This window comes from Scyliorhinus torazame, unplaced genomic scaffold (genome assembly GCF_047496885.1).
Source record: "Scyliorhinus torazame isolate Kashiwa2021f unplaced genomic scaffold, sScyTor2.1 scaffold_1689, whole genome shotgun sequence".
In the NCBI taxonomy this organism is placed as follows: Eukaryota; Metazoa; Chordata; class Chondrichthyes; order Carcharhiniformes; family Scyliorhinidae; genus Scyliorhinus; species Scyliorhinus torazame.
Window position 1 is genome coordinate 24,994 of NW_027309416.1, and position 10,462 is coordinate 35,455.

Here is a 10,462-nt window from a genome sequence, read left to right on the forward strand (position 1 = left end):
GCACTGCCAGGGCAGAGGGTACAGAGCGGCACTGCCAGGGCAGAGGGTACAGAGCGGCACTGCCAGGGCAGAGGGTACAGAGCGGCACTGCCAGGGCAGAGGGTACAGAGCGGCACTGCCAGGGCAGAGGGTACAGAGCGGCACTGCCAGGGCAGAGGGTACAGAGCGGCACTGCCAGGGCAGGGGGTACAGAGAGCGGCACTGCCAGGGCAGAGGGTACAGAGCGGCACCGCCAGGGCAGAGGGTACAGAGAGCGGCTCCCCAGGGCAGAGGGTACAGAGAGCGGCACTGCCAGGGCAGAGGGTACAGAGAGCGGCACTGCCAAGGCAGAGGGTACAGAGAGTGGCACTGCCAGGGCAGTGGGTACAGAGAGCGGCTCCCCAGGGCAGAGGGTACAGAGAGCGGCTCCCCAGGGCAGGGGGTACAGAGAGCGGCTCCCCAGGGCAGGGGGTACAGAGAGCGGCTCCCCAGGGCAGAGGGTACAGAGAGCGGCACTGCCAGGGCAGGGGGTACAGAGAGCGGCACTGCCAGGGCAGGGGGTACAGAGAGCGGCTCCCCAGGGCAGGGGGTACAGAGAGCGGCTCCCCAGGGCAGGGGGTACAGAGAGCGGCACTGCCAGGGCAGGGGGTACAGAGAGCGGCACTGCCAGGGCAGGGGGTACAGAGAGCGGCACTGCCAGGGCAGGGGGTACAGAGAGCGGCACTGCCAGGGCAGGGGGTACAGAGAGCGGCACTGCCAGGGCAGAGGGTACAGAGAGCGGCACTGCCAGGGCAGAGGGTACAGAGAGCGGCACTGCCAGGGCAGAGGGTACAGAGAGCGGCACTGCCAGGGCAGAGGGTACAGAGAGCGGCACTGCCAGGGCAGAGGGTACAGAGAGCGGCACTGCCAGGGCAGAGGGTACAGAGAGCGGCACTGCCAGGGCAGAGGGTACAGAGAGCGGCACTGCCAGGGCAGAGGGTACAGAGAGCGGCACTGCCAGGGGAGGGGGTACAGAGCGGCACTGCCAGGGCAGAGGGTACAGAGAGCGGCACTGCCAGGGCAGAGGGTACAGAGAGCGGCTCCCCAGGGCAGGGGGTACAGAGAGCGGCACTGCCAGGGCAGGGGGTACAGAGAGCGGCACTGCCAGGGCAGAGGGTACAGAGAGCGGCACTGCCAGGGCAGAGGGTACAGAGAGCGGCACTGCCAGGGCAGAGGGTACAGAGAGCGGCACTGCCAGGGCAGAGGGTACAGAGAGCGGCACTGCCAGGGCAGAGGGTACAGAGAGCGGCACTGCCAGGGCAGAGGGTACAGAGAGCGGCACTGCCAGGGCAGAGGGTACAGAGAGCGGCACTGCCAGGGCAGGGGGTACAGAGAGCGGCACTGCCAGGGCAGGGGGTACAGAGCGGCTCCCCCAGGGCAGAGGGTACAGAGAGCGGCACTGCCAGGGGAGGGGGTACAGAGAGCGGCACTGCCAGGGCAGAGGGTACAGAGAGCGGCACTGCCAGGGCAGGGGGTACAGAGAGCGGCACTGCCAGGGCAGAGGGTACAGAGAGCGGCACTGCCAGGGCAGGGGGTACAGAGAGCGGCACTGCCAGGGCAGGGGGTACAGAGAGCGGCACTGCCAGGGCAGAGGGTATAGAGAGCGGCACTGCCAGGGCAGAGGGTACAGAGAGCGGCTCCCCCAGGGCAGAGGGTACAGAGAGCGGCACTGCCAGGGCAGAGGGTATAGAGAGCGGCACTGCCAGGGCAGGGGGTACAGAGAGCGGCACTGCCAGGGCAGGGGGCACAGAGCGGCACTGCCAGGGCAGGGGGCACAGAGAGCGGCACTGCCAGGGCAGGGGGCACAGAGAGCGGCACTGCCAGGGCAGAGGGTACAGAGAGCGGCACTGCCAGGGCAGAGGGTACAGAGAGCGGCACTGCCAGGGCAGGGGGTACAGAGAGCGGCACTGCCAGGGCAGGGGGTACAGAGAGCGGCACTGCCAGGGCAGAGGGTACAGAGAGCGGCTCCCCCAGGGCAGAGGGTACAGAGAGCGGCACTGCCAGGGCAGAGGGTACAGAGAGCGGCTCCCCCAGGGCAGAGGGTACAGAGAGCGGCACTACCAGGGGAGGGGGTACAGAGCGGCACTGCCAGGGCAGAGGGTACAGAGAGCGGCACTGCCAGGGCAGAGGGTACAGAGAGCGGCACTGCCAGGGCAGAGGGTACAGAGAGCGGCACTGCCAGGGCAGAGGGTACAGAGAGCGGCACTGCCAGGGGAGGGGGTACAGAGAGCGGCACTGCCAGGGCAGAGGGTACAGAGAGCGGCACTGCCAGGGGAGGGGGTACAGAGAGCGGCACTGCCAGGGCAGAGGGTACAGAGAGCGGCACTGCCAGGGCAGAGGGTACAGAGAGCGGCACTGCCAGGGCAGAGGGTACAGAGAGCGGCACTGCCAGGGCAGAGGGTACAGAGAGCGGCACTGCCAGGGCAGAGGGTACAGAGAGCGGCTCCCCCAGGGCAGAGGGTACAGAGAGCGGCTCCCCCAGGGCAGGGGGTACAGAGAGTGGCACTGCCAGGGCAGAGGGTACAGAGAGCGGCACTGCCAGGGCAGGGGGTACAGAGAGCGGCTCCCCCAGGGCAGAGGGTACAGAGAGCGGCTCCCCAGGGCAGGGGGTACAGAGAGCGGCACTGCCAGGGCAGAGGGTACAGAGAGCGGCACTGCCAGGGCAGAGGGTACAGAGAGCGGCACTGCCAGGGCAGAGGGTACAGAGAGCGGCACTGCCAGGGGAGGGGGTACAGAGCGGCACTGCCAGGGCAGAGGGTACAGAGAGCGGCACTGCCAGGGCAGAGGGTACAGAGAGCGGCTCCCCAGGGCAGGGGGTACAGAGAGCGGCACTGCCAGGGGAGGGGGTACAGAGAGCAGCACTGCCAGGGGAGGGGGTACAGAGAGCGGCACTGCCAGGGCAGAGGGTACAGAGAGCGGCACAGCCAGGGCAGAGGGTACAGAGAGCGGCACTGCCAGGGCAGGGGGTACAGAGAGCGGCACTGCCAGGGCAGAGGGTACAGAGAGCGGCACTGCCAGGGGAGGGGGTACAGAGAGCGGCTCCCCCAGGGCAGAGGGTACAGAGAGCGGCACTGCCAGGGCAGAGGGTACAGAGAGCGGCACTGCCAGGGCAGAGGGTACAGAGAGCGGCACTGCCAGGGCAGAGGGTACAGAGAGCGGCACTGCCAGGGCAGAGGGTACAGAGAGCGGCACTGCCAGGGCAGGGGGTACAGAGAGTGGCACTGCCAGGGCAGAGGGTACAGAGAGCGGCTCCCCCAGGGCAGGGGGTACAGAGAGTGGCTCCCCAGGGCAGGGGGTACAGAGAGCGGCTCCCACAGGGCAGGGGGTACAGAGAGCGGCACTGCCAGGGCAGAGGGTACAGAGCGGCACTGCCAGGGCAGAGGGTACAGAGAGTGGCACTGCCAGGGCAGAGGGTACAGAGAGCGGCACTGCCAGGGCAGGGGGTACAGAGAGCGGCACTGCCAGGGCAGAGGGTACAGAGAGCGGCACTGCCAGGGCAGAGGGTACAGAGAGCGGCACTGCCAGGGCAGAGGGTACAGAGAGCGGCACTGCCAGGGCAGAGGGTACAGAGAGCGGCACTGCCAGGGCAGGGGGTACAGAGAGCGGCTCCCCCAGGGCAGAGGGTACAGAGAGCGGCTCCCCAGGGCAGGGGGTACAGAGAGCGGCACTGCCAGGGCAGAGGGTACAGAGAGCGGCACTGCCAGGGCAGAGGGTACAGAGAGCGGCACTGCCAGGGCAGAGGGTACAGAGAGCGGCACTGCCAGGGCAGAGGGTACAGAGAGCGGCACTGCCAGGGCAGAGGGTACAGAGAGCGGCACTGCCAGGGCAGAGGGTACAGAGAGCGGCACTGCCAGGGCAGAGGGTACAGAGAGCGGCTCCCCCAGGGCAGAGGGTACAGAGAGCGGCTCCCCCAGGGCAGAGGGTACAGAGAGCGGCTCCCCCAGGGCAGGGGGTACAGAGAGTGGCACTGCCAGGGCAGAGGGTACAGAGAGCGGCACTGCCAGGGCAGGGGGTACAGAGAGCGGCTCCCCCAGGGCAGAGGGTACAGAGAGCGGCTCCCCAGGGCAGGGGGTACAGAGAGCGGCACTGCCAGGGCAGAGGGTACAGAGAGCGGCACTGCCAGGGCAGAGGGTACAGAGAGCGGCACTGCCAGGGCAGAGGGTACAGAGCGGCACTGCCAGGGCAGAGGGTACAGAGAGCGGCACTGCCAGGGCAGAGGGTACAGAGAGCGGCACTGCCAGGGCAGAGGGTACAGAGAGCGGCACTGCCAGGGCAGGGGGTACAGAGTGGCACTGCCAGGGCAGAGGGTACAGAGAGCGGCACTGCCAGGGCAGAGGGTACAGAGAGCAGCACTGCCAGGGCAGAGGGTACAGAGAGCGGCACTGCCAGGGCAGAGGGTACAGAGAGCGGCACTGCCAGGGCAGAGGGTACAGAGCGGCACTGCCAGGGCAGGGGGTACAGAGAGCGGCTCCCCCAGGGCAGGGGGTACAGAGAGCGGCACTGCCAGGGCAGAGGGTACAGAGCGGCACTGCCAGGGCAGGGGGTACAGAGAGCGGCACTGCCAGGGCAGAGGGTACAGAGAGGCACTGCCAGGGCAGAGGGTACAGAGAGCAGCTCCCCAGGGCAGGGGGTACAGAGAGCGGCACTGCCAGGGCAGAGGGTACAGAGAGCGGCACTGCCAGGGCAGAGGGTACAGAGAGCGGCACTGCCAGGGCAGAGGGTACAGAGAGCGGCACTGCCAGGGCAGAGGGTACAGAGAGCGGCACTGCCAGGGCAGAGGGTACAGAGAGCGGCACTGCCAGGGCAGGGGGTACAGAGAGCGGCACTGCCAGGGCAGAGGGTACAGAGAGCGGCTCCCCAGGGCAGGGGGTACAGAGAGCGGCACTGCCAGGGCAGGGGGTACAGAGAGCGGCACTGCCAGGGCAGGGGGTACAGAGAGCAGCACTGCCAGGGCAGAGGGTACAGAGAGCGGCACTGCCAGGGCAGAGGGTACAGAGAGCGGCACTGCCAGGGCAGAGGGTACAGAGAGCGGCAATGCCAGGGCAGAGGGTACAGAGAGCGGCACTGCCAGGGCAGAGGGTACAGAGTGGCACTGCCAGGGCAGAGGGTACAGAGAGTGGCACTGCCAGGGCAGAGGGTACAGAGAGTGGCACTGCCAGGGCAGAGGGTACAGAGAGTGGCACTGCCAGGGCAGAGGGTACAGAGAGCGGCACTGCCAGGGCAGGGGGTACAGAGCGGCACTGCCAGGGCAGAGGGTACAGAGAGCGGCACTGCCAGGGCAGAGGGTACAGAGAGCGGCTCCCCCAGGGCAGAGGGTACAGAGAGCGGCACTGCCAGGGCAGGGGTACAGAGAGCGGCTCCCCCAGGGCAGAGGGTACAGAGAGCGGCTCCCCCAGGGCAGAGGGTACAGAGCGGCACTGCCAGGGCAGAGGGTACAGAGAGCGGCACTGCCAGGCAGAGGGTACAGGGAGCGGCACTGCCAGGGCAGAGGATACAGAGAGCGGCACTGCCAGGGCAGAGGGTACAGAGAGCGGCACTGCCAGGGCAGAGGGTACAGAGAGCGGCACTGTCAGGGCAGAGGGTACAGAGAGCGGCACTGTCAGGGCAGAGGTACAGAGAGCGGCACTGCCAGGGCAGAGGGTACAGAGAGCGGCACTGTCAGGGCAGAGGGGTACAGAGAGCGGCACTGCCAGGGCAGAGGGTACAGAGAGCGGCACTGCCAGGGCAGAGGGTACAGAGAGCGGCACTGCCAGGGCAGGGGGTACAGAGAGCGGCACTGCCAGGGCAGGGGGTACAGAGAGCGGCACTGCCAGGGCAGGGGGTACAGAGAGCGGCACTGCCAGGGCAGTGGGTACAGAGAGCGGCTCCCCCAGGGCAGAGGGTACAGACAGCGGCACTGCCAGGACAGGGGGTACAGAGCAGCTCTGCCAGGGCAGAGGGTACAGAGAGCAGCTCCCCAGGGCAGAGGTACAGAGAGCGGCTCCCCCAGGGCAGAGAGGCTACAGAGAGCGGCACTGCCAGGGCAGAGGGTACAGAGAGCGGCTCCCCAGGGCAGAGGGTACAGAGAGCGCACTGCCAGGGCAGGGGGTACAGAGAGCGGCACTGCCAGGGCAGAGGGTACAGAGAGCGGCTCCCCCAGGGCAGAGGGTACAGACAGCGGCACTGCCAGGACAGGGGGTACAGAGCAGCTCTGCCAGGGCAGAGGGTACAGAGAGCAGCTCCCCAGGGCAGAGGGTACAGAGAGCGGCTCCCCCAGGCAGAGGGTACAGAGAGCGGCACTGCCAGGGCAGAGGGTACAGAGAGCGGCTCCCCAGGGCAGAGGGTACAGAGAGCGGCACTGCCAGGGCAGAGGGTACAGAGGGCGGCACTGTCAGGGCAGAGGGTACAGAGAGCAGCACTGTCAGGGCAGAGGGTACAGAGAGCGCACTGCCAGGCAGGGGGGTACAGAGAGCGGCACTGCCAGGGCAGGGGGTACAGAGAGCGGCACTGCCAGGGCAGGGGGTACAGAGAGCGGCACTGCCAGGGCAGAGGGTACAGAGAGCAGCTCCCCAGGGCAGGGGGTACAGAGAGCGGCACTGCCAGGGCAGAGGGTACAGAGAGCGGCTCCCCCAGGGCAGAGGGTACAGAGAGCGGCACTGCCAGGCAGAGGGTACAGAGAGCGGCACTGCCAGGGCAGGGGGTACAGAGAGCCGGCACTGCCATGGCAGAGGGTACAGAGAGCGGCACTGCCAGGGCAGAGGGTACAGAGAGCGGCACTGCCAGGGCAGAGGGTACAGAGAGCGGCACTGCCAGGGCAGAGGGTACAGAGAGCGGCACTGCCAGGGCAGGGGGTAGAGAGCGGCACTGCCAGGGCAGAGGGTACAGAGAGCAGCTCCCCAGGGCAGGGGGTACAGAGAGCGGCACTGCCAGGGCAGAGGGTACAGAGAGCGGCTCCCCAGGGCAGAGGGTACAGAGAGCGGCACTGCCAGGGCAGAGGTACAGAGAGCGGCACTGCCAGGGCAGGGGGTACAGAGAGCGGCACTGCCAGGGCAGAGGGTACAGAGAGCGGCACTGCCAGGGCAGAGGGTACAGAGAGCGGCTCCCCAGGGCAGAGGGTACAGAGAGCTGCACCCCCAGGGCAGAGGGTACAGAGAGCGGCACTGCCAGGGCAGAGGGTACAGAGAGCGGCACTGTCAGGGCAGAGGGTACAGAGAGCGGCACTGCCAGGGCAGGGGGTACAGAGAGCGGCAACTGCCAGGCAGGGGGTACAGAGAGCGGCACTGCCAGGGCAGAGGGTACAGAGAGCAGCTCCCCAGGGCAGGGGGTACAGAGAGCGGCACTGCCAGGGCAGAGGGTACAGAGAGCGGCACTGCCAGGGGCAGAGGGTACAGAGAGCGGCACTGCCAGGGCAGAGGGTACAGAGAGCGGCACTGCCAGGGCAGAGGGTACAGAGAGCGGCACTGCCAGGGCAGAGGGTACAGAGAGCGGCTCCCCAGGGCAGAGGGTACAGAAGAGCGGCTCCCCAGGGCAGAGGGTACAGAGAGCGGCACTGCCAGGGCAGGGGGTACAGAGAGCGGCACTGCCAGGGCAGAGGGTACAGAGAGCGGCACTGCCAGGGCAGAGGGTACAGAGAGCGGCTCCCCAGGGCAGAGGGTACAGAGAGCGGCTCCCCAGGGCAGAGGGTACAGAGAGCGGCACTGCCAGGGCAGGGGGTACAGAGAGCGGCACTGTCAGGGCAGAGGGTACAGAGAGCGGCTCCCCCAGGGCGGGGGGTACAGAGAGCGGCACTGCCAGGGCAGGGGGTACAGAGAGCGGCACTGTCAGGGCAGAGGGTACAGAGAGCGGCTCCCCCAGGGCAGGGGGTACAGAGAGCGGCACTGCCAGGGCAGGGGGTACAGAGAGCAGCACTGTCAGGGCAGAGGGTACAGAGAGCGGCTCCCCCAGGGCAGGGGGTACAGAGAGCGGCACTGCCAGGGCAGAGGGTACAGAGAGCGGCACTGCCAGGAGCAGAGGGGTACAGAGAGTGGCACTGCCAGGGCAGGGGGTACAGAGAGCGGCACTGCCAGGGCAGAGGGTACAGAGAGCGGCACTGCCAGGGCAGAGGGTACAGAGAGCGGCACTGCCAGGGCAGAGGGTACAGAGAGCGGCACTGCCAGGCAGAGGGTACAGAGAGCGCACTGCCAGGGCAGAGGGTACAGAGAGCTGCACTGCCAGGGCAGGGGGTACAGAGTGCACTGCCAGGGCAGAGGGTTACAGAGTGGCACTGCCAGGGCAGAGGGTACAGAGAGCGGCTCCCCCAGGGCAGAGGGTACAGAGAGCGGCACTGCCAGGGCAGGGGGTACAGAGAGTGGCACTGCCAGGGCAGAGGGTACAGAGAGTGGCACTGCCAGGGCAGAGGGTACAGAGAGCGGCTCCCCCAGGGCAGAGGGTACAGAGAGCGGCTCCCCAGGGCAGAGGGGGTACAGAGAGCGCACTGCCAGGGCAGGGGGTACAGAGAGCGGCACTGCCAGGGCAGGGGGGTACAGAGAGCGGCACTGTCAGGGCAGAGGGTACAGAGAGCGGCACTGCCAGGGCAGGGGGTACAGAGAGCGGCACTGCCAGGGCAGAGGGTACAGAGAGCGGCACTGCCAGGGCAGGGGGTACAGAGAGCGGCACTGCCAGGGCAGAGGGTACAGAGAGCGGCACTGCCAGGGCAGGGGGTACAGAGAGCGGCACTGTCAGGGCAGAGGGTACAGAGAGCGCACTGCCAGGGCAGGGGGTACAGAGAGCGGCACTGCCAGGGTAGAGGGTACAGAGAGCGGCACTGCCAGGGTAAAGGGTACAGAGAGCGGCACTGCCAGGGCAGAGGGTACAGAGAGCGGCACTGCCAGGGCAGAGTGTACAGAGAGCGGCACTGCCAGGGCAGAGGGTACAGAGAGCGGCACTGCCAGGGCAGAGGGTACAGAGAGCGGCACTGCCATGGCAGAGGGTACAGAGAGCGGCACTGCCATGGCAGAGGGTACAGAGAGCGGCACTGCCAGGGCAGAGGGTACAGAGAGCGGCACTGCCAGGGGAGGGGTACAGAGAGCGGCACTGCCAGGGCAGGGGTACAGAGAGCGGCACTGCCAGGGCAGGGGGTACAGAGAGCGGCACTGCCAGGGCAGGGGTACAGAGAGCGGCACTGCCAGGCAGGGGGTACAGAGAGCGGCACTGCCAGGGCAGAGGGTACAGAGAGCGGCACTGCCAGGGCAGGGGGTACAGAGAGCGGCACTGCCAGGGCAGGGGTACAGAGAGCGGCACTGCCAGGGCAGGGGGTACAGAGAGCGGCACTGCCAGGGCAGAGGGTACAGAGAGCGGCACTGCCAGGGCAGAGGGTACAGAGAGCGGCACTGCCAGGGCAGAGGGGTACAGAGAGCGGCACTGCCAGGGCAGGGGGTACAGAGAGCGGCACTGCCAGGGCAGGGGTACAGAGAGCGGCACTGCCAGGGCAGGGGGTACAGAGAGCGGCACTGCCAGGCAGGGGTACAGAGAGCGGCACTGCCAGGGCAGAGGGTACAGAGAGCGGCACTGCCAGGGCAGAGGGTACAGAGAGCGGCACTGCCAGGGCAGGGGTACAGAGAGCGGCTCCCCAGGGCAGAGGGTACAGAGAGCGGCACTGCCAGGGCAGGGGTACAGAGAGCGGCACTGCCAGGGCAGGGGGTACAGAGAGCGGCTCCCCCAGGGCAGAGGGTACAGAGAGCGGCTCCCCCAGGGCAGAGGGTACAGAGAGCGGCACTGCCAGGGCAGAGGGTACAGAGAGCGGCCCCCCCAGGGCAGAGGGTACAGAGAGCGGCACTGCCAGGGCAGAGGGTACAGAGAGCGGCACTGCCAGGGCAGAGGGTACAGAGAGCGGGCCTCACCCAGGGCAGAGGGTACAGAGAGTGGCACTGCCAGGGCAGAGGGTACAGAGAGCGGCTTCCCCAGGGCAGAGGGTACAGAGAGCGGCACTGCCAGGGCAGAGGGTACAGAGAGCGGCTCCCCCAGGGCAGAGGGTACAGAGAGCGGCACTGCCAGGGCAGAGGGTACAGAGAGCGGCACTGCCAGGGCAGAGGGTACAGAGAGCGGCACTGCCAGGGCAGAGGGTACAGAGAGCGGCACTGCCAGGGCAGAGGGTACAGAGAGCGGCTCCCCCAGGGCAGAGGGTACAGAGAGCCGGCACTGCCAGGGCAGAGGGTACAGAGGGCGGCACTGCCAGGGGCAGGGGGTACAGAGAGCGGCACTGCCAGGGCAGGGGGTACAGAGAGCGGCACTGCCAGGGCAGGGGGTACAGAGAGCGGCTCCCCAGGGCAGAGGGTACAGAGAGCGGCTCCCCAGGGCAGGGGGTACAGAGAGCGGCACTCTGCCAGGGCAGGGGGTACAGAGAGCGGCTCCCCAGGGCAAGGGGTACAGAGAGCGGCTCCCCAGGGCAGAGGGTACAGAGAGCGGCACTGCCAGGGCAGAGGGTACA